This window comes from Elaeis guineensis, chromosome 9 (assembly GCF_000442705.2).
Source record: "Elaeis guineensis isolate ETL-2024a chromosome 9, EG11, whole genome shotgun sequence".
NCBI lineage: Eukaryota > Viridiplantae > Streptophyta > Magnoliopsida > Arecales > Arecaceae > Elaeis > Elaeis guineensis.
In genome coordinates this window covers 3,709,260-3,729,948 of record NC_026001.2, presented here as the reverse complement: position 1 = coordinate 3,729,948, position 20,689 = coordinate 3,709,260, and the positions used below count along the sequence as shown (strand labels likewise).

At 42.2% G+C, this 20,689-nt stretch overlaps 1 pseudogene; it reads right to left on the bottom strand.

Moving 5' to 3' along the window:
- Positions 1 to 1,299: 1,299 nt before the first annotated feature.
- LOC105052131 (succinate dehydrogenase subunit 5, mitochondrial-like) lies at positions 1,300 to 10,003 on the bottom strand (annotated as a pseudogene).
- Between the last annotated feature and the right edge of the window lie 10,686 nt (positions 10,004 to 20,689).

The window sequence follows — 20,689 nt, the reverse complement described above, 5'->3', positions numbered from 1 at the left end:
AGAAAAGAGAGATAAAGAGAGAGAGTTTGGTTAAACTTTCGTCTGCTTAAGGGGGCCCTGTCACCTTAATTACTCTGATGGAGACTTCCATGGCTGGGTGACTTTGGAAAGCTTTGCTAGACAAATGGTCACTCTTCTTGAGGCAGGTGGGGTTGATCAAGTCTGCATTAACTGCAGTCGCTGCACCGGCTTTGCCATTTCCCCCACCACCTCCTTCAAGTCAAAAAAGTAGAAAGAAAAAAAAATAGTTAGTTGTCTGGTACATACCTCCTTAATTTCCTCGTCAAGATGTTGTCCTATGCTGATGGATGTGGATATGAGGATGGAATAAGCATCCATGAGAATAAGAAGTGGCCATGCTTATGTGTGTACATACTGAAATGTTATTTCCTTCTTGAATCATCTCGTAGATGTACCCTCGTGTGTTGGTGATTCTGGTTGTCCTCCATATGATGTTTAGGAGAGCATGATATAAAAGCGAATGTTGTAAATGTAAAAACTGTACAATTAGAATATTTCTATGAAAATACAAGAAGCTATCATTTAATTTTGTTCACATTATAGGAACTTTGTTCTCCCTGTAGCATGGGATTGATGATCGCTTGGATGAACATGTTTGCATGATTATAGCCCTCCATTGACTTTAATGGCATGTCGGCCTCAGAGAGCACATAGAGAGAGAATGGTTTAACATGTTTGCGCACGGTGATCGAATAAATGGAGGACTATAATCATGTTGATGAGCACGCTAAACATAAGGCTATCATATAATTAATGTGCAACTGCAGGATAAAAGTGTAGGTAGGTTGCTGCAGATCTCCCCAACTCCTGCTTAGATTCAGAAGATCATCTAACATCCGCATTAATCAGTTAGAAAAGACTAGCAGTTACCCCAGTGAATAAAATCTATAACCAAGCTTGTCACCCCATTGGCTCTTTGCCCAGTTTAAAATGAATTCATATTTCACAGATACAAGATTTTATTGATAACATGGCTTACAGACGTTAGAGCCCTGGTGAATCTCTTCACTTCTTTTGCTAGGTTGTAAACTGACAAATGCTTTGTCAAGTTACTCAGCTATCCATGACAAGTTGATAATAAGCTTTCCAGAAATGGTGGTTTTTATTGTTACTATTAAAAATTTTTTGAGAATTATTAGTACAAGATATATAGTGACGCCAAGTTTGAAGAAGGAATCTCCAGAGGATACGAAGTTGTTGCATGGAGTTGGAGCACACTTTACATTCCCCGGCTATCATGCACACAGAAAAGGTTCTGTGTCGGCTGATCTGGATATAAGAACTAATGCATCATTACTCAGCAGTGGAAAAGGAATCACAAAAGTCATGGAAGCTCAAATGCATCGAGTATAGAAGCCTCATGCTCCGTCTCTTCACCAGTAAACATATCTTTAGTAATGCACTAAGGTCCAGTTTGGAAAGGGATTTATTTATTTATTTTTTATTTTGATGTAATGGGAGGCTGAAACCAGCCATCCAGCATTTATTATGAGAAAAAGAATGCTGTACAATAGAAAAGAGAGAGGCGGGAGGTCGGAATCAGATACAGATATAAATAAACAGAAATATGTGGAAGATGTTTTGTTTACAATTTTAGAAACAACCAGAAAGCAAAAGAAGCGCAGAGAATACGTCTAAGTCAGAAAATTAGGATTTTGGATACAAATAGATTTTTATCTCTGTGATGGGGTAAAAGAAGGATAAGTTTGGCTGGAATTCATCCTTATTTTTGTTTAAGATTAAAGTTTTAATTCCAAACCATGATTAATAGTTTATATTTTATTGGTTTTATTTGGATGCATTTTGAGCATAACAAAATAGCATGTGGGATAAATTTTGAGAGCAAGTACCATAAAAATGGTGAAATTCTTTCATCCTGATCAATTTTGCCCCTGCAACACCAACATTCTCCATTTGTTTGCAATATAGATTGTTTTGGAGAATAGTTGAAGTAGCACCATAATAATAGAAGATAACAATTATTAAGATTGAAAAATTATATTTTAATAATGGTAAGAAATTACAGTAGCTTTATTTATATTACAATATGCATAATTGATGTAGCAAGGTTAAAATTTTGTCATATGAGCATAAAATATTATGACCAAATAAATACACTAGTTATTGCATACACAAAATAACATATTATTTGTAGTATATTAAAGTATAAATTACATGTATAAATTCAAGATTGTAGGATTCATGACCATGTATCTTCAACACAGGTGGACAAGGGGAAGCCAAGGAAGAAGACAGAAAAGCTGGGTTAAATAGACCACCCAGCATCGAAGAGGAGTAATGGTGAAGGGAAGATTTGAGCTACCTGGATGGATCACAAATTAGGGTGGTGGTGACGGAAGAGAAAAGGAGGTGAAGACGACGGAGGGGAAGAGGGCAATGAGAAATGACCAAGGGCAGCATCGATCATTTTGGAAAAATTACTCTCCTCTTTCAACCCTCTCGAGCCAAGATTATTCCAAAGTTCTCACCGACCATGGAACAAAGTCATCCCCCTTATCCTTATATTGACTGAACCGTTGGGGCATGGATAGCTAGATGAGATAAAATGCTTATCCGGACATGATCCCAAGAATACAACCTACACCCGATGAAAAAGATTACAGTGAATATCCGATATAAAAAACTTAAAACCATATTATCAATGTTCCCTAAGTATATTATTGTAGAATAAAGCTCATAATACACCATCTAAACCAGAAAGAAAGGCATACCCAACTTACAACTGCAAAAAGCATATTTATTTTGATAAAATCGTTTTTCTGAACTTGCAAATATAACTTGAGACTTAACTGATCAATTGTCTCATTCAAATGATAGCTCGTAAACATCCATTAATAACCAAGACAGAAGCCCAGCCACCCTCCCACCACCTTTCTCATGATCTAAGCTCCACAAAAGATCCAGAAAGGCCAGAAGTACCAAGAAGTGTAACCTGCAAATGAAAATTGATGAGTTGACTGGTTACATGTTATATCCTAGCATCAAGAAACAAAGTAAGCAAAAATGCACTCAGATCCTCCTGAACCTTATTTGAACAAATATATCATGCTGAGTTTCAAAGAGAAAAAAACCAAGCAGCCAAAACATAAAACTTTAACATGGTCTGCTCCTGACCAAGTGTTTCCCATAACTAGGTACAAATCTTCCATGATATATCAGTATCCACAATCATGTTTCTTCGAAGGTTACCAAAATTGGAGTACGTGGTAAAAGAGGAGATGAATACGAGTTGTTGGTGTCTTAGCAAAAAAAAGGGGGAAGGAAGAATTCAAGTCACAGGTATTATAATATGCTCAGAATATGATAAAAAAATCCTCCTCTAATCCATTCCGAAAAGCCATTTTCCTGATTCATTGGTTTTGGAATTTCATTATAATGCTGTATTCGGGAAGTAAAAATGAAGTTAAAAGTTCAATACCTGAATGGTCTAAAGGATGCAGAAATTCCGGAGTACCTGTCCTGGAATGGAAAACTTAAGAACCAATCTGGGGATCCTGGTAAACACATTCCCTGAGTAGTTCTCTTCTTTTGGAGTAAATAGATATTGCACTCCCAGTTCCAACATAGGGAAAACAACCTGATATAAAGCCAATAATAAACCCCATATATCACAGGGATTTGCTTCGCATAAACAATGGGTTTGAAAATTTTGAATGTATACTACAAAATAAATTAGATATATTCCTCGCAACCATTTCTTAAAATAGGCATGGTAGTTAGTATCCCCTGCCCTCTGGAAAAGAAAAGAAATGGAACTGAAAAGCAGCTGAACGCGTATTAGAAATGACAAACAACCAAATAACATAAGAAATGATATGTTGGAACGTAGAGAGCAAACTTCCATAGAGATAGAAGTTCCAAGGACCAGAAGGTTATGAACGTTGGTTCTCTTTGTAGATGAACAGGAAATCCAAGGCAGGCATATTAAAGTAGCAGTCAGACACTAGAATAAGGAAGATATAACAGTGAAGACTTGCTATATAAGATCATCAACAAGATTACAGTCACCCTGCTGTGTGCTATTATTATCTGCATCACAGAAGAATGATGTCTGAAGAATTTCATCTTTAGTTGTTAAAAAAAGCATGTGTTAAAAGAAAAATTCAAGAACTTAAAGCACAGAGCACTAGCTCATATAACTATATGCCATCTATCACCAAAAGGCAACCTTACCTTTCCCCACTCAGAACCAATGCCACTACATCTCATCTTCAAGTGTATCATTTTTGTTCCCAACTCTGTTTCAACTTTTTTCTGCAAATAAGCTTCACCAGGGCCAAAAGAATCCAAATATCCCATGTAGCGTTTATATGCAGCTCTTATGGCATCCTCTATATAGTTTGGTAAGTGTGCCACATTCTGCAAGATTACCCTCATCAAAATACTGAAAGGACAAAACCCAAAGAACAGCAAGGTCCAAAATGGCACATTTTTTCCCAACACAAAAGCAGCACGACCAACAGCAAAAATGCCTAGACCTCACCGCTTAATCCATTTAGATCATCAAGCACCATTCTGAGGGTAACTAGAACCCCACCAAACTGCACTGAAGCCTCAGCAGCACGAAGACATTAGTCAAAGCCTCTTGGCTGGCCTTATCATCAGTAGCTTTAGAGAGTGCCTTCTTTGTCTCATTCACAACAGAATCTGGAATTTCTTCCCAGTTCATAGCCATTAAATCCTTGAATGCAGCTTCTATGTCAGGATCAGTTATAGCAGGCAACTGGCTTACATTTGAACAGAATGCACGCCTAAAGTTCAATGTGAAAGGGAAACTGCAATCTGAGATTGTTTGCACATGAGGAAAACAAGCTTCATGTTAGAACCAAAATTTGAGTAGAAAATCAAAAGACTTCAGAGCAATATATTGTGATCTCATGATGTATAATATTTTATAAACCATCTGCAAAAGGATAGAGAGATCAGGTTAAAAGAAGGATTGCTTCAAATTTCGTAGAATAAATGAATTTACAATATCCCAGTTGCAACTACATGATTACCAAAGCCAATAGCAGGAAGATAAACCATATTGATTATATAATTATTTTCAAGAATTAGTTAAGATACCGAATAACTCTGGCTACCTATTTTCCTCCAAATGGTTGCAACATTGTAAATTCCATTTTCCCCCTTTTACAGCACTCTACTTAGACCTATCAGCAGCTGTATAGAAGATGTTGTGTTTAACTACACAAGTATGCCTGGCACTAGGCTATCGAGACCTAGCATCCAGGTTTAGGAGAAAGAAATGGCCCTTTAACTATTACATTCTCTACAAGACAGCTAGGAATGTTTAGCCTTTATTCCCATGGTTTTTGGACCCGCATTCCATATTCCGAATGAACAGCAATTATTTTTACTATTGATGCAAGTACTTCAATTTTCAAAAATAAGTTACACATTTAGTTTAACAAGTGGTAGACAATTGGAAGGGAAAAAAAAAGAGGTTGTCTAAGTGCAGCATCAAGGTGGCTGCTGCTATCATTAAGAAGAACAAGAATAACTTGAATTTTTTTTCAAAAAAAAATTCCCTCCAAGAGGTGTGATTAAAATTTCATACCTTTAATGCAAGGATAGCTCCAAACTCCTCCAACAGGATGGCTCAACCTTGAATTTGATAGTACCTTGATGCAGAACCCATTATCATTCGTTTTTGGTGCAATTATGAGGGAGCACAGTGCAAGCTCGCCTCGCTAAACCCAATCCTAACATGTTCTCGATATAAGGTGAAGCAGACACATGCCTGGGGCATCAGTCTCTTCTTGGAAAAGCATTTATTCAATTATTTGTTTCATAACAAAAACTTGAGATACTCAAAACCCTTTTGCACATTTGTTCTCAAATTTAGGCTGCATTTCGCATTATTTTCATTTTCCCAGTTTTCTGGAAAAAGGAAAGCAAAAACCTTGTTCCCTTTGTATTTTCAGATTTCTAAAAGCATGTGTGTGTGTGTGTGTGTGTGTGTGTGTGTGTGTGTTTGGTAGTCACTTATATTTATTTCAATAAAAAAAAATGAAAATCATACACCTAAGCGTCGTAGCTCATCTTGATGATTCTACTAATGAGTCCTTGGAAGAGAAGAATTATGATGGAATAGGCTCTTCTTCGAGTCATTTCAATGGCATAGGCTCTTCTTCGACTTCTTTCAATGGAACAGGCTCTTCTTGGACTTCCTTCAATGAATTTGAACATGATGGGTCCATATGGTGCTTGATAGTGGTTGTCAGTTTTATGCCAAACAACTCTCCAAATATCAACATTCCATCTTGTGAGACTGTTGATCCATGTCATGCACTTTTTGACTCTTGTACTGACAAGTATACCAAAGTGGCCAATAGAAAGGAAAATAAAGGAAAGAAAAGAAAAGGCACAATGGAGTGGAAGGCAAAGTGGACATCAGTTAATGGGGAACCAGAATTTGTATGGTTAAATCTAGACAATTGTAAAATTTGTCAAATCCAGGAATATGAGGACCATTTGCTCTTTAAGCTCCTAAAGAAAAGCTGTTATTACTGTCCAGTATCAAGAATAAATTCATCAAACATAACAATCATAACAAATAACAATATAATAATAAAACCAAACACTAAATTCAATTTTAGGGTTTTTTTGGTTACAAGAAAACTTATGGAAAAGGAAAAAGGAAAGGAATATTCTTTACCTCAGAAAAGGCAAGGGAAAGGAACATTATTTACCTTGGAAAAGGATTTTTTTCATTTGTTTGATTTTCTAGAAAAAATGATAATTTGAAAAAAAGAAAAATTAAATTTTCAATAAAAATAGAAAATGATTCCTCATAGTTCAAGTTATCTTGCATAACAAATAATGGCGGAAAGGTTTTCCAAAAGAAGACTAGTTCACCGCACCTTTTTCTTGCAATCAAACAGACCCTTAGACTGTGGACCTACTGTAAAACTGATGAAAATGAGTGTGCAGCTTGGGTTGGGTGAGCTCAAATCCCAACCTGACCCAACTAGTGATTTGCTATTTTTGGAATTATATATTTGGCTAGAGCTTGTCTTGGCTAGAAAATGTTAACCAAATTGTTAGTTGGATTGGGATCACAATGAGGGGATAAACAATGCAACCAAACTTGATTCTTTATGACAGGACCTCAAACATGGTTTAACCTAAACCGAGTGCATATTTCTATAGAGAGCTTCAATCTAACCCAATCTTTAACAGACCAAAAATCTTACAGAATTACAATCAAGAACGATATAATAGTATAACTTGAAACAACATCAACCTATCAAACCTAAAACCTACAATAATTCTATTTGGGTAGAAAGTTTGGGAGTACATTGCTTAGGTAAGGGACTTGGATGGTCCAAGATGAGTTAGGCTGTAATTAAACCAATCAACCTGCTCAATATAGAACCATTGGCAAAAAATGGTATGAACATGGAGCTTGATTACATTCCGTTCCCTAGGAAGCATGGATAGTTCAAATCACATGTCATGTATGTATCATATCTGTATCAGATATTGATATTCTCAGATACTTTTCGAATACATGTCCAATACTTATATTAAGTATTCTATCTTCCAAAGTTAAAGAGACAGCCCAGATACTTTCCAGATACACTTTATATACTTCCCCAATACCTTCTAAATGGAGAGGGAGGTTCAATTTTGTAATCTATGATATTAAATTTAAGATATGAAGTATGAATCATGGTATGTGGAGCAATGACTCAATGATAAGCTTATAATACTTAATGCTACCGCAAAAAGTACGTGTATTGTTATTTTGATAGCCCACTATGCTTTATGAATGCTTTTTTCATATGCATACATATGTATTTATGCATATGTATGTATGTATTTGTGTGTATGTGTATATACACATATGTAAACATATATACATATGTACACATATGCATATACAAACACATGTTTCTTGACATAACATAGCTGTATTTTATCGCCCTTTTTCAAGATTTGTTGTATCGGCATATCCATTTCGTGTCTAATCCTTATTTTGTATCTATATCCAAACTTCATAGGGCCTTCAATATCCAATCCATAGTCTTCTTCCTAGGATTCTCATTCTAAGTAATCTAATTAGTTACTACAAACCCTAAGGAACAATAGATGAAAAGACAAATTGAAATTAATCTTTAGGAAGGATTGGAGAAGGTGAACTCAATGGAAAAAGACAAGGAACATATCATTCTACTGTTGTCATTATTCAAAATCAAGTGAAAAAGGATAGTGGAAGAACCAAGCTCGATGTAGACATTCAAGGATAGACAAGTGGAATGGCTTTGGAGAAAGATGCTAGGAACAAAGTGGAGAGGGAGAAAAAGCTTGCCCCCCACAGCACTAGAAGTATCATGCCAAAGGAAGAGAATGAGGTTTGGGACATCATTGCCACATCTTCCTTAGTATTAATCAGAGAGATCAAGGAATCAAAAGAGAGATTCAGAAAGAGAGAAGGACAAGATTTTCTTTAGATGAGAAGGATTACTTTTAAAGTTTGCAGTGAGAAAACCTCTCAATTCATGTGCAAAGAAGTACAAACTAAGAATATATCTGGGCATGAGCCTTGCTAGGTCATATATGTCTCAAGGGCCTAACCAAAGTTGATCCGTGATCTTACCCATATGCATCGAGGATTGCAACATAGAATCCACAAGGAATTGCAAGATGTGCGCCTACCAACTCATGCCCAAAGAAATCAACAAATATTGGCCTCAATAAAATAGGCCCAGTGAAAATAGATTTTTCCTCCATGAGCTTTTGCTTGAAAACACACATGAACTTGGATGATTTTTTTTTTTTTTTTTATGCAACTAGATGAGTGGACATTAAACATAGAACAAAAATTCTAGGACAATTAATAGGTAAATGTTAAACATAATTTCAAGCAGTGAAACATAATTTCAAGCAATGATCCTCTATACTTTCAGACGTTCCAATAGAATCCCTTGACTAAAGATAAAAACAAACAAGACCAAAATGACTGATCCATATTCTTTTTGAGCCTTTAATGATAAAGATTCAGAATGTGTAAAATTTTATCTGATCTACCCCTTGAATCCCACAGTAGACGTTTTGCCTCCAACAAAACATAGTAATGCACCTCAATTAAACAAAAAATTCACCAAAACTTTTCTATTGCAATGAGAACCTGTTGCAGTAATCTACACTTATCATCTATTTAAACAAAATCTGTAGAAAATCAGAGGACTATCACCAGCAATGATCTTCAATTTAGAATTTCTCATTCAGTACCCCGCATCCAATTGGACAGAACTTTCAAGTGAAACCATACCAAGTCATAATCAACCTGAGCAAATGACAAGTATTTATACGGAAAACCTCTTTTTACTCAACCGTAACTGAATCTGAATCATTTCCCTCTGCAGTTGTCATCCATAAACAATTCGTTCATCAGAATAAAATTAAGATCTTCATTTTTTACCGCTTCTATATTTGAAATTCCATAAATAGAATTAATTATTTTTCCTGCATGTCTTAATCTTCGGTAGAAAGCCCTTTAAGTCTAGCTGTTCTAAAACATCTTTTCGTGTATATTGGCCAAACGATGCTCTCCCTCCACTCTTTTGGCATTCTTGTAGCCATCAAGATTTCTCTGATCTGTTGAACTGCCCATGCCAAGCGAACGAGCACCATTATGTCTATCAAGAATCCCGTCAGTTCCAAAATCTCTCATCCCTGCAAAAGCTTCATCCACGTCTATAAACCTAACATCGAATGCCGACAATCTATTAGACCTATAGTGAAAAACTTAAAAGCATATATTATTGTCATACTTCACAAGTCCGAACCCAAGTCCACTAGTCCTTCCATCCTCAAACCCTTTGCGAAATCAGCAACATCAAGATATATTATTAGACGAGGAGAGAGAGGAAAAGCTCACCCTCGAGAGGCATAGGAGCCGGCGTCCCGCCGCCGACGATAGGGACCGGAGAATACTCGTTGTCGAAGTCATCTTGTTCCTTCGTCCTCCACCAGCTTCAGAGAGAGATGGAACTCGACGATGGAGACCGAGAAAAAGCTTGAAGAAAGGGCGGTGGATGGAAAAATGAATCGGTAAAGCTTCAACATTTTTCACTTGAATCCCCTTTTGTTTAAAAATTTGCAACAAATCCGTCAGCTTACCTTTTTGATGCAATTTGGATAGGAGCACAGCCCCTAATGATGGGTATCAAGGCACCAAAATACCCTAATATCTCACCTAAAGCCGTATCCAAGTTAAAAATCTAGAACCAACCTTTCCCTCCTCCTGCTGCCCTAATTCAAGGAAAACCATCAAGAACAGATGCTATCGGAGGATGGCTGCTAGCAACCATTGGGAAGGATGGGGATGAATATATTTTTCTGACAGAGAGGAATGTAGATAGATTTTTATATCCGATAGCTACAAGGTCATTTGCTCAAAATTTATTTATTTTACTCGAGTACTAGATCCATTTTTTATAGTAAATTTTTTTTTTATTTTGAGGCTAATGGAGAGTTTTGACTTTGAGGCATTCAAACCTCCTATTGGTCATAGATTCCACTTTAGGTATATGCATTCTGCCGTCAAGATAATTTAGAAGGATTGCAACTTCAAAATTGCTCGATTTGCTATTGCAAGAGTTTGTATTGTTCAAAATTTGTTATCAAAATAGAAAAAAAATGAGAAAATTTGATAAGAATATAATTATATGGCTGATGGAAAACATGTTCGAGTTGCGAGCTAGACATGTCTACAATCCAAGGCTAAAGTTAGATATAATATTGAACAATATCATGTGGGTTTTAATGTTACATTAGAGATATTGGACATTTACTAATAATTTTAATGCTCAAAATAATTAAGATACTACTAATACAAAGGTTTCAATAAAAAAGAGAAGGGATGAAAAAATATGAAGGACTTATATATCTTAAGATTCAATAGAAGCTTGATTTATAGAAAATGGATGCAATAGAATGCTAGCATTCATGGGGAGGGATACCAAATATAAACAGATCATCCAGATGGTAGACTTGTGGTGGTTTTGGAACAAAGAACCTATGGATGTAAAAAGTGAGATTTGACTAGAATCGAAACATATAGTATTCCCGAGATGAGAACTTGTGGAATTTGTGAATTTATGGTACTCAAAAAAGATATTTCTATAAGTCTATAAAGGTATAATTCACTAAGTGCCAAGAACAAAGTTTTGGCAATAAAGTAATTTTGAGCCATTTCAAACACTGCTACTTAGAAGATCTCAAGGAAAACCAGAGAAATCAAGAAGAAGGGAGGATGAAAGCAAGGATCCTCACAAGATTTCAAGGAGAGGTACTTCACTTAGGTGTGGGAATTGCTTGGAGCGGGGCACAGGTTGAGGACTTGCATAAGATCTAAGAAGGACACGTCTCGAAAGAAGGTAATTCCAAAGAGAAAGGGACAGCTGAGTTAAATCAACCAAGAAATCCAAGAGCAAACTTAGAAGACTTCGAAAAATGAATCATCAATCACTGCATCTGATTTTATGTGAATGTTGTTATGTGTTTTGAATTTTTTTTCACTTCAAATATAATTCTAATACCTAATTGCCATCAAAAATTAATATGATAAAATATGCACATGGACAAAGGAACGAGGCTACTAGAGCAAGTTCATATGTTAATCCAACTGAGACTTTACAGATATTATGAAACATCCGATGGTGACATAACCCTATATGCTAACTAGGATAGTTATATTACATTGCATCATTAAAAAGGTTGAAAGACTTGATTGCAAATTTTTAAACAAGGGTGGGTCCATGTGAAAGATGTTGAAATTTGAGGGGGTAAAAAGGTGTTTTTCCTTTTACAATTTAAAGGAATTGGGCCTTCACTCCTTGATGGGCCTAGTTAGCTTGGCCATCATCAAATAGGGCTCACTGAAAGTAAGCTTGTTCTCTACACTACCTGAAAACAAACATAAACCAGCATTGCAAATACCATAGCTGGCTGACCAATAAATGTTGGATACAGAAAATCCATTCTAGGAACAATAGACGGGTGAATTTTAAACATGCTTTTTAGTAATAATATTTGCTAATAAAGCTTCTAATAGAATTCATCGAAAGAAGATGATAATGGACATGACGAAAATGACTCTTCATTTGATGGAACCTCAGAAGATATGGGTTAGGACTGCCTCACACTTCTCTCAAAAAAAACATAGTAGCTTGGAATGTCTAAAATTCAGTAACTGATCTGCACTTGGATTTTGTATTGGATACTCACTGTCATGCTAGCACCAAAGCTTGGTATTGTCAATGTCCCAATATATACCATAATCAACTGGAAAGTATGAGCCATTTTGTGACCAAAACCTGAAACTTCGATATCTCCATTTTGTGAGTCATTAACTAAAAATTTGCCACTATAATAACAACATCATGAGTTCCTGAGAATTATCAATTAATTTGACAAGGACTATAGCCTGCGGAGCTTGAAGCTGGAGCCTTAATCATCCCTGAATATATTTCTATGCTTTCCATCTTCATGCTTTTCATCTTTACAGCTTCAATTTTCAGTATGATCATTTCTAGAAGATAGTCTCCTTTGTCAAATTATCTCTATCATCACCCAACCATTTATCTGTACCGTCGGAATCATCTCTACTCCTACTAAGTTTTTCAAGCTTTTCTCTAACTTTGGATTGCCTGGCCATTCTGTTAACCAAACTGACAGAGGAAAAAAATTACGCCTAAAATTACTGAAATTTACATGCATTGTGCATTTGTTACAAATTACAATAAAAACACATCAATCAAATTAGTGACAGTAGGAATTATTTAGTAAAAGAATATCAAACTTTTCTGCTTCATGACAAGCTTCAATAGGGCACTTCTCATTGAACCTATAATATGCCTCTTTCGACAGAGTGATCATATTCTTGCAAAATCTAAAATCTGCTTCCATCATACATTAGGGTGTGTAATATAATATATTTTATGAAATAAGTAATCAGAAAACATGCCTTTGATTTAATTCTTCTTTAACATAACAATGACGCATCGAAGTTGTTTTCTCGTGTGAACCATATTAATTTATAACCGCATCAGTTATCAATGTAATTACTATGGCCGGCCTTAATCTCAGATGTAGATTCTATAATATAGCACCATTCTGATAGACTTTTCAATAGCATGTTGTTTTATCAAGCACTTTTTCATACATCATTACCAGTATCTCTAGCATCCACTAATTCTCTCCAGAATCACTTAAAGCTGAATGCAGATTTCTTTGTCGATAAATCTCTTATAGACACTATTATATGCAATATTCTGTCCACATGTATGACAAGTACACTGAAATCACTGATTCCAGTCCAGGTTGCTCAAGTAGGTGTTCAAAGATCAAGGAAAGGGATCACTTAGAAAGTAAAAGCGTCGGTTTTGCGTTGTCCACTGTCAAAACCTATGCTACTCATTTGTATTTGGAATGATATCTTTGTTGGAACTTATGTGAGCTGGCGACATCAAGGATGGAGAGGAGAAACAAACCACATCCGTGGAGAGGACAAGAGATAAGGACACTAGTCTAACATCTCGGGGCATTTCTTTGCTTTGCTGTCTGCTTAGCTTGGAGCATTAATGTTAACTTAGGACCCGTTTGTACGAAAAAATAATTTTTAAGTCAGATTATCATATTTGATATGAAAAATAAAAGAGAGATGATAAAAATATTGATGGGCTACATGTTTATTTTTCAGAAAGAGAAAGTAAAACAAATACTATGAGAGATTGATATTTGGTAAATATTCGAGTAATGGTAATCCATATTTGATAAAAAATTAAAAATATTTCAAATAAAGTTGCATATATAATTATTGAATTTTTTTGGATGTCTTTCTAAATTTATTTAATAGAGAACTTTTGTAAAGAAATTAAGATGGAGATAACATTATGTAAAGGGCTATGCAATTATAGTCATTATATAAAAACTAACTTAAAATAACAATGCTATCATAGTATTAAACAATTATTTCATGCTGGAGGATATATTTATAAATTTGACCATATTTCTATGTATATTTATACTTCAATCAAACATCGTAATCTTTTTCTAGTGTCATTTTTTGAGTGATTTTTCTACCAACCAAATATAGTAAAAATTATTTTTTTTCGTAATTATTTTTTTAAATAAATGATTTTCAAGAACTACCAAATTACTCTATAATCTAACATATCCCAACTTTAGAGACAAATTATTACATAATGCAGCGCTGACCAATAATATGGTACGCGAAGATGGACAGAAAGTTTCGCTCATCCGGCTGACGCATGGAAGGAAGTATCCTCAATGGAGAATTATAGTGCTTTTGAGAGGTACATGCAGGAAAAGTGGACATCCACAGACGAATGATTTTGAGCAAAGGGTAATAATGATCAATGATAATGAATGGTTGAATGCAGGAATTAATAAGAAAAATAAATGAGAAAAGAGATTTCTAGTTCGATTTCTTCCTATGATTTCTGTTAAGAGTTTCGTTTTTAACAATCTTTTAGCACGACCATCTTGATTGAGGCAATCAATATACATATTGCTGTGACCTACATTACTTAAATGGCTGCGAACTATCACGTGCCCAACCCAGCCAGAAGGCCAAACTTCCACCAAGAATTACAATGAAATGTTTCTGAAGCCCAACAAAACATAATGTAGTCCATTTCCTTAAACAGTTCTGTTGCGGCCAATCGTCTCGTCGTCCGATCGCCGAAGAGCATGCACCTGCAAAAGGAAGTCTGCACTGACCGGAGGCGGCTCCGACGGGGACCCTCCGACGGTCAAGTCAGAGAGGTGACTGGGCAACAGTGAAATGTAGACAGAGAGCTCTGAGAGAGAGAGAAAGGGAGAGAGGAGCGAGCCTGCGTATGTGGGAGAGACGGGCGGATCGATCCCTTGCACTGTTGCCTTCCCTGGTATATATAGTGGAGCTAGGTATGGCGCCGTCATTAATGGCGCGGACAAGTGAGGAGCTGTCAACTCACTGTGGACTGTCAGAGTCGCCGTGAAAACGTCACGTCGTCGTGTGGCCGTCCAATCACCAGGGTTGACCCGGCTCTCGGCAGGACAATGCCCCTAGGTAACTATGCCGCATGTCCGTGTCAGAGCTGACAACGTCTGGCGGCTGTACGGTGGTTGGAGGAGCCGACCGATCCAAAGTCGGTAGCCAGCTGAGTGGTGTCGGGCCCCTCCATTGGTCGGCGAGCATCATGTGAGTCGGCCATCAGTCCACTGGGTTCAGTCGGTCGGGATGGATACGCCCGACATATCCCCAGTCAGCGATGGGTTGTTGAATGGCCGGTGATGGCATCCGTCAGTTGGTCGCCCTGACCGACAATCGGTCGGGTTCTCGCCCAGTCGGAGTCGGTCGGGCCGTCAGTCGGTCGGTCGGGCCGTCAGTCGATCGGTCGGACCGTCAGTCGGTCGGGCCCTCCGACAGTCGGTCGATCGGTCGGTGGGTATCCCCCAACAGTTGCCCCCCTTCACTCCTAAGTCGGGTGGTGAGCTGGCCGATGCTTCCATTCGGGCAGCAATCCCGGACGACTGGGAGTGGATTTGTCGCACGTGTAGATCCGACCGTACCGCCGGACGATCCGATATCAGACGCCTCATGAATGTCCAGCGATCCGGATGTCTAGTCGATGTCAGAGGTCACGTCGGCGTCAGGTGTCAGACGCCACGTCTTGTCGTCGTCAGACGTTACGTCAGTGTCGGAAGATCGGGCGCCGGATGATACGGTGTCAGACGATCGGATATTCGGCGCTGATCGCGGGAGAGTGGGCCGCTGTCGGGCATCCCATCGGGAACGCGAATCGGCGCGGGCGCGTGAATGCGGAGCCGCTCCCCGCGTGCCGCGTGTCGCGGTGGTTGGCCGGCGCCCCCTCCGGCATTTAATGTGGGCGGTGCGGCCGTCCCGGGACGAGGCGCGCCGACTCGCCAGCCAACCGGCGGGCGCCACGCGTCGCGCATCTGCAGGTCTTCGGTCGGCGCGGAAGCATCTCGGCCGTCGGTCGGCCCTATATATATAGGACCTCCCGGACCCCTGACCCACATTTGCAACATTTCGCTGGGGAAACTCTGTCCGGGCGATTTTTCAGTCGTCGCGGGCAGAGCTCTTCTTCGCTTGCGGAGGGTCCATCTGGTTCGTGGTCCCCTCTTCTCCTTCTTCTTCCTTTTCTTCTCTTTCTTTTCTTTTGGTTCCGGCATAATGACCAGGAAACCGACTCAGGGAGCTCGATCGGAGAACCCGACCGACGACTCCCGATCGGCTCCGGAAGATGAGGCCTCCTCGCTTTCGGGGCCGAACGTCGATCGGCTTCGGGAGCACTATCGCATCCCGGAGCAGTTTCGGCTCTCCGCTCCAGGGGCCGGCGGTCGGGTCAACAACCCTTCGCCTGGCGATCTGGCGCTGTACGTTGAAGACCTTCGCGCGGGTCTTCGACTTCCGATTCCGGAGTTCGTCCGGAATCTACTTGATTACTACGGACTCTGTCCGGCGCAACTGGCGCCGAACTCTGTTCGTTTAATCATTTCTTTCGCGCTGTTGTGTCAGCTCTTGCCGACCAACCCCCGCGTTTCACTCTTCCGGGCCTTCTTTGTGCTCCGACCCCACCCTAAAGCCCGAGGGTGGTGGCTCTTCAACCCCCGGAAGGGTCTTGCCTTCATAACTGGTCTTCCATCGTCCATTCATGGATGGAAGAACCAGTATTTCTTTGTTTCCTCCTCTTCTTCTTGGGGCTTTCCTTCTCGTTGGGGTGTACCCCGAACCGAGGCCAACGACAACAGTCGGGTGGATGCGGACGATCGGGAGGACTTCCACCGACTGAAGGACATGTCGGTACCGAAGCAGAGGGAGCTTGTTACCGAACAAGCTCTCTATGACGCCGGCTTGAGTCTGGTCCCCCGAATAGGTATCGCCCGATCCTCCGGCTTTTCTTTTATTTAGCTTTTGGTCGGCTTTTGGTCCAGCCTTTAACGTTCTTGTCGGTATTGCAGGGACACCACCGAGGATGAGGCCGACGGATGCCGAGATTTGGCAGTTCGCCATGAGGAAGAGGCCAGCGTCGGGGGCCGGCCCTTCGCGCCCTGCAAAGAAACCAACCCCAGCTCCGCCAACCATCGAGGCGTCGGCGACCGACCAGTCGGAGCCGGTCATAGCCCTCGCGGCTCCGACGGTCCAAGCTGAGGAGAGGCCGACTGAGGAGGCGGCCGAAGGAATATCGGCGGTTTCGCCGGTTTGGGTGGAGCTGGATGATGTTCAGGAAACCGAACATCGTCCGGCGGCGTCCGTTGGCGCAACGGGGGGCGCCGGGTCGAACTCCAGCATGCCGTCGCTGCCAGTCCCATCGGTCGGGGCAGCTGATCGGGGGAAAGCCCCGATGGAGCCTGCGGAGGAAGATAGGTCGGGGAGCCGCTCAATGCCTCCCAGCGCATACTACCCCGAGGGTGCGTCGGCGTTGGCCGACCACAACCTTGCAAGGAGGTTGTGCCAAGGGATCCTCCTCCCAGCCGACGTAGAGTCGCTGCGGTTTCAGCAGGTGGCCGAGATGCTGTCGCGGTTCTACCCGACGATTGTTGAGGTAAGCTTCGCATCACTTTTTCCTTTAACTTAGAAATTTTTCGTGTTATGCGATTCTGACGAAGCTTTTTTCTATCGGCAGCTGATCTTCACAATGTCCGAACTGGAGACCGGGTACCGGAGGTTCGGCAACGTTCGGGCAGCCTTCAAGGAGAAGTCGGCAGCGACCGAGGCTGAGAGGGCAATGTTGGCCGACCAACTCCAGCAGTCGGCCGACCGGGAGGCCAAGTTAGTCGACGAGGTCTCCCGGCTTGGGTCCGAACTCCGATCGGCCAAGAAGGAGGCCAAGCACAAAGGTCGGGCCGTGCGTCGCCTTCGGCGTGAACGGGATGGTGCCACAGCCGAACTCCAAGGGGAACGCAAGCAACTTCGGGTCAGCCTGGAGAAGCTCGCTGAAGCCGAAGAGGAGCTGTCCATCGCCCAGGTCGATGCCGAAATGGCTAAGGCCGAGGCGGAGTAGGCGAAGCAGGAGCTCGCCCGTGCTGAGGACGAGGCATGGTCGGCGAGGGAGTCAGCCGATCGGGCGGTGGAGGATTTTCGGTCCTCTGACCAATACCGGGAGGAGATGCTCGAATCGGGCTTCGCCTCATACCGGGTCGGGTTTGAGGACGGTCGGGATGCCGTCCAAGCCTTGTACCCGGAGCTGGACGTCAGCCGCGTCGTCCCGCCGCTAGCCGAGGAGGAAGGAGTCGAAGGAGAAGGAACGGAGGAGATGGCCGACCAGCCGTCGGGAGGCGTCCTCGTGGTGGAGGAGGCCATCCCGGAGCAGGTGCCGACCGAAGTTCCTTTGCCGACTGAAGCCCATCCTTCGGCGGCCGATCCAGCGCCGCTTATGGTCGATACGCCGATCATCCCCGATTCTCCGTTGGTCGAAGAGATCGACTAGGACGGATGATCGGCCCTGCCGACTATCTTTACCTTTTGTTTTTTTTGAAAATACATGTAATCGGGCTTCGACCCGACTTTGTAATTTCTCTTCATCAATGAATGAAACTTTCTTCTTTTTCTTCCTGTTTGTAATGCCGATTAGTGCTGCGATGTCGAACTTTAGTCGCTAACTTAAGCAAGTCACTAACCCACGTAAGTCAGTAGGACTTCGATAACTTGCGCAGCCCCGAAAGTAGAATGTGTCCCGACTTTAGGTCGGCTTCCGATAGTCGAAGTCGTCAGTCGGGTGCATCTGTCGAGTCGGGTGCAGACCGAACCCAGTAAAGGTTCGGTAGTCGGACTTCCACAGATGCGCTTAGTTAGTCGTCGCACGGTGCAGTGTCGGGGGAACGATAGTAAGTCGGGCCCCCATGCTCCTGCATCGGGTTCTGTGTCTTTCGACAGACGGTAGCAAGCCGAATGTCGTTCAGCCGGCCGTAGGTCGGTCGGTAGGTCGTGGATGCGACTAAGGTCGCGTCGTGTGATAGACGGTGGTAAGCCGAATATCCCTCGACCGGCCGTAGCCTGGTCGGAAGTCGCGACAATAGTCGTGTGGGCTTTTAGCCTTTCTCTGGTCGGGGCCTGATCGGCCTGTCGGCCGATGGATTCTACCCGAAAATTCGACCGTAGAAGGAGTATGAATTTCCGTCGCAACAGATACATCGGCCTTTGTCAGGGGCGGATGTGTTGCCGAAAGTCGAAGGAGTGTAACTCCCGTTTGCAAGAGTCCGTCGGCCCTTGTGAAGGTCCGACGAGTCGTCGAAGGAGTGTCGACTCCTGTTATTGTAGATGCGTCGGTGCTCGCAAGAGTCCGATGCATTGTCGGTGCTAGGTCCACGTCGATACGTTGTGGCTGAGCGTCGATCACTAGTCGAAGATTTTAAGACTCCGGGATTTCGAACTGAACTTGTATTCCGACTATTGAATTACAAAGTTCACTGGTAATACAGCTTCAAGTTGTCGGCGTTCCAAGTCCGGAGAATGGGTTTCCCCTCAAGGGTCTCCAGCCGATAGGCCCTTGGCCCGAAGGTGTCCGCAACCTTGTAGGGTCCTTCCCAGTTGGGAGCCAGCTTCCCTTGGTCCAATGGCTTCGACACTTCTGCCTTCCTCAAGACGAGGTCGCCAGGCCTGAAAAGCTTTGGTTTGACCTTGGCGTTGTATTACCGGGCGACCCTCTGTCGGTAAGAAGCCATTCGGATTTGAGCCTCGTCTCGCAGCTCGGGGAGGAGGTCTAGGTCGGCCCTCCGACTCTCGGAGTTGTCTGGCTCTCGGTACTGCTCGACCCTTGAAGATGGCAGGCCAATCTCGAGCGGGATCATAGCCTCTGTCCCGTAGGCCAAACTGAACGGCGACTCCCCGGTCGGGACGCGGGGGGTCGTTCGGTAAGCCCACAGAACGGAGCCCAGCTCGTCGACCCAGAGACCTTTGGCTTCATTCAGTCGGGTCTTGAGTCCATGGAGTAAGGTTCGGTTGGTCACCTCAACCTCACCGTTGGACTGTGGGTGCCCGACTGAAGTTAGTCGGTGGCGGATGTGGAACCTGACGCAGAAGTCTTTGAAGTCTTGGTTGTCGAATTGCCGTCCGTTGTCGGTGATGATGGTGTGCGGCAATCCGAACCTGAAGATGATGGACTTTTGGATGAAGTCCTCCATCTTTCGCTCGGTGATCTGCGCCAAGGGCTCGGCCTCGACCCACTTCGTGAAGTAGTCGATGGCGACAACGATGAACTTCCTCTGGCCCGACGCTGGTGGGAACGGACCAAGAATGTCGACTCCCCACTGAGCGAAGGGCCACGGAGCGACAATGAGAGCGATTTGGCTGGCCGGTTGGTGCTGAATGTTGGCATACTTTTGGCATGGCTCGCACCTCCGGACCAACTCTGCCGCATCCTTCTTCATGGTCGGTCAGTAGTAGCCTTGTCGCAAGACCTTGAAGGCTAAGGACTTGCCCCCCAAGTGGTTCCCGCAAATTCCTTCGTGAACCTCTCGGAGAGCGTAGTCGGCGTCGGTCGGCCCCAAACATCTAAGCAAAGGGAGGGAAAACGACCTTTTGTAGAGTCGGCCGTCCATGATCACGTATTGCGACGCCGACCATCGGAGTCGCTTGGCCTCCGCGGGATCTTCAGGACTGATC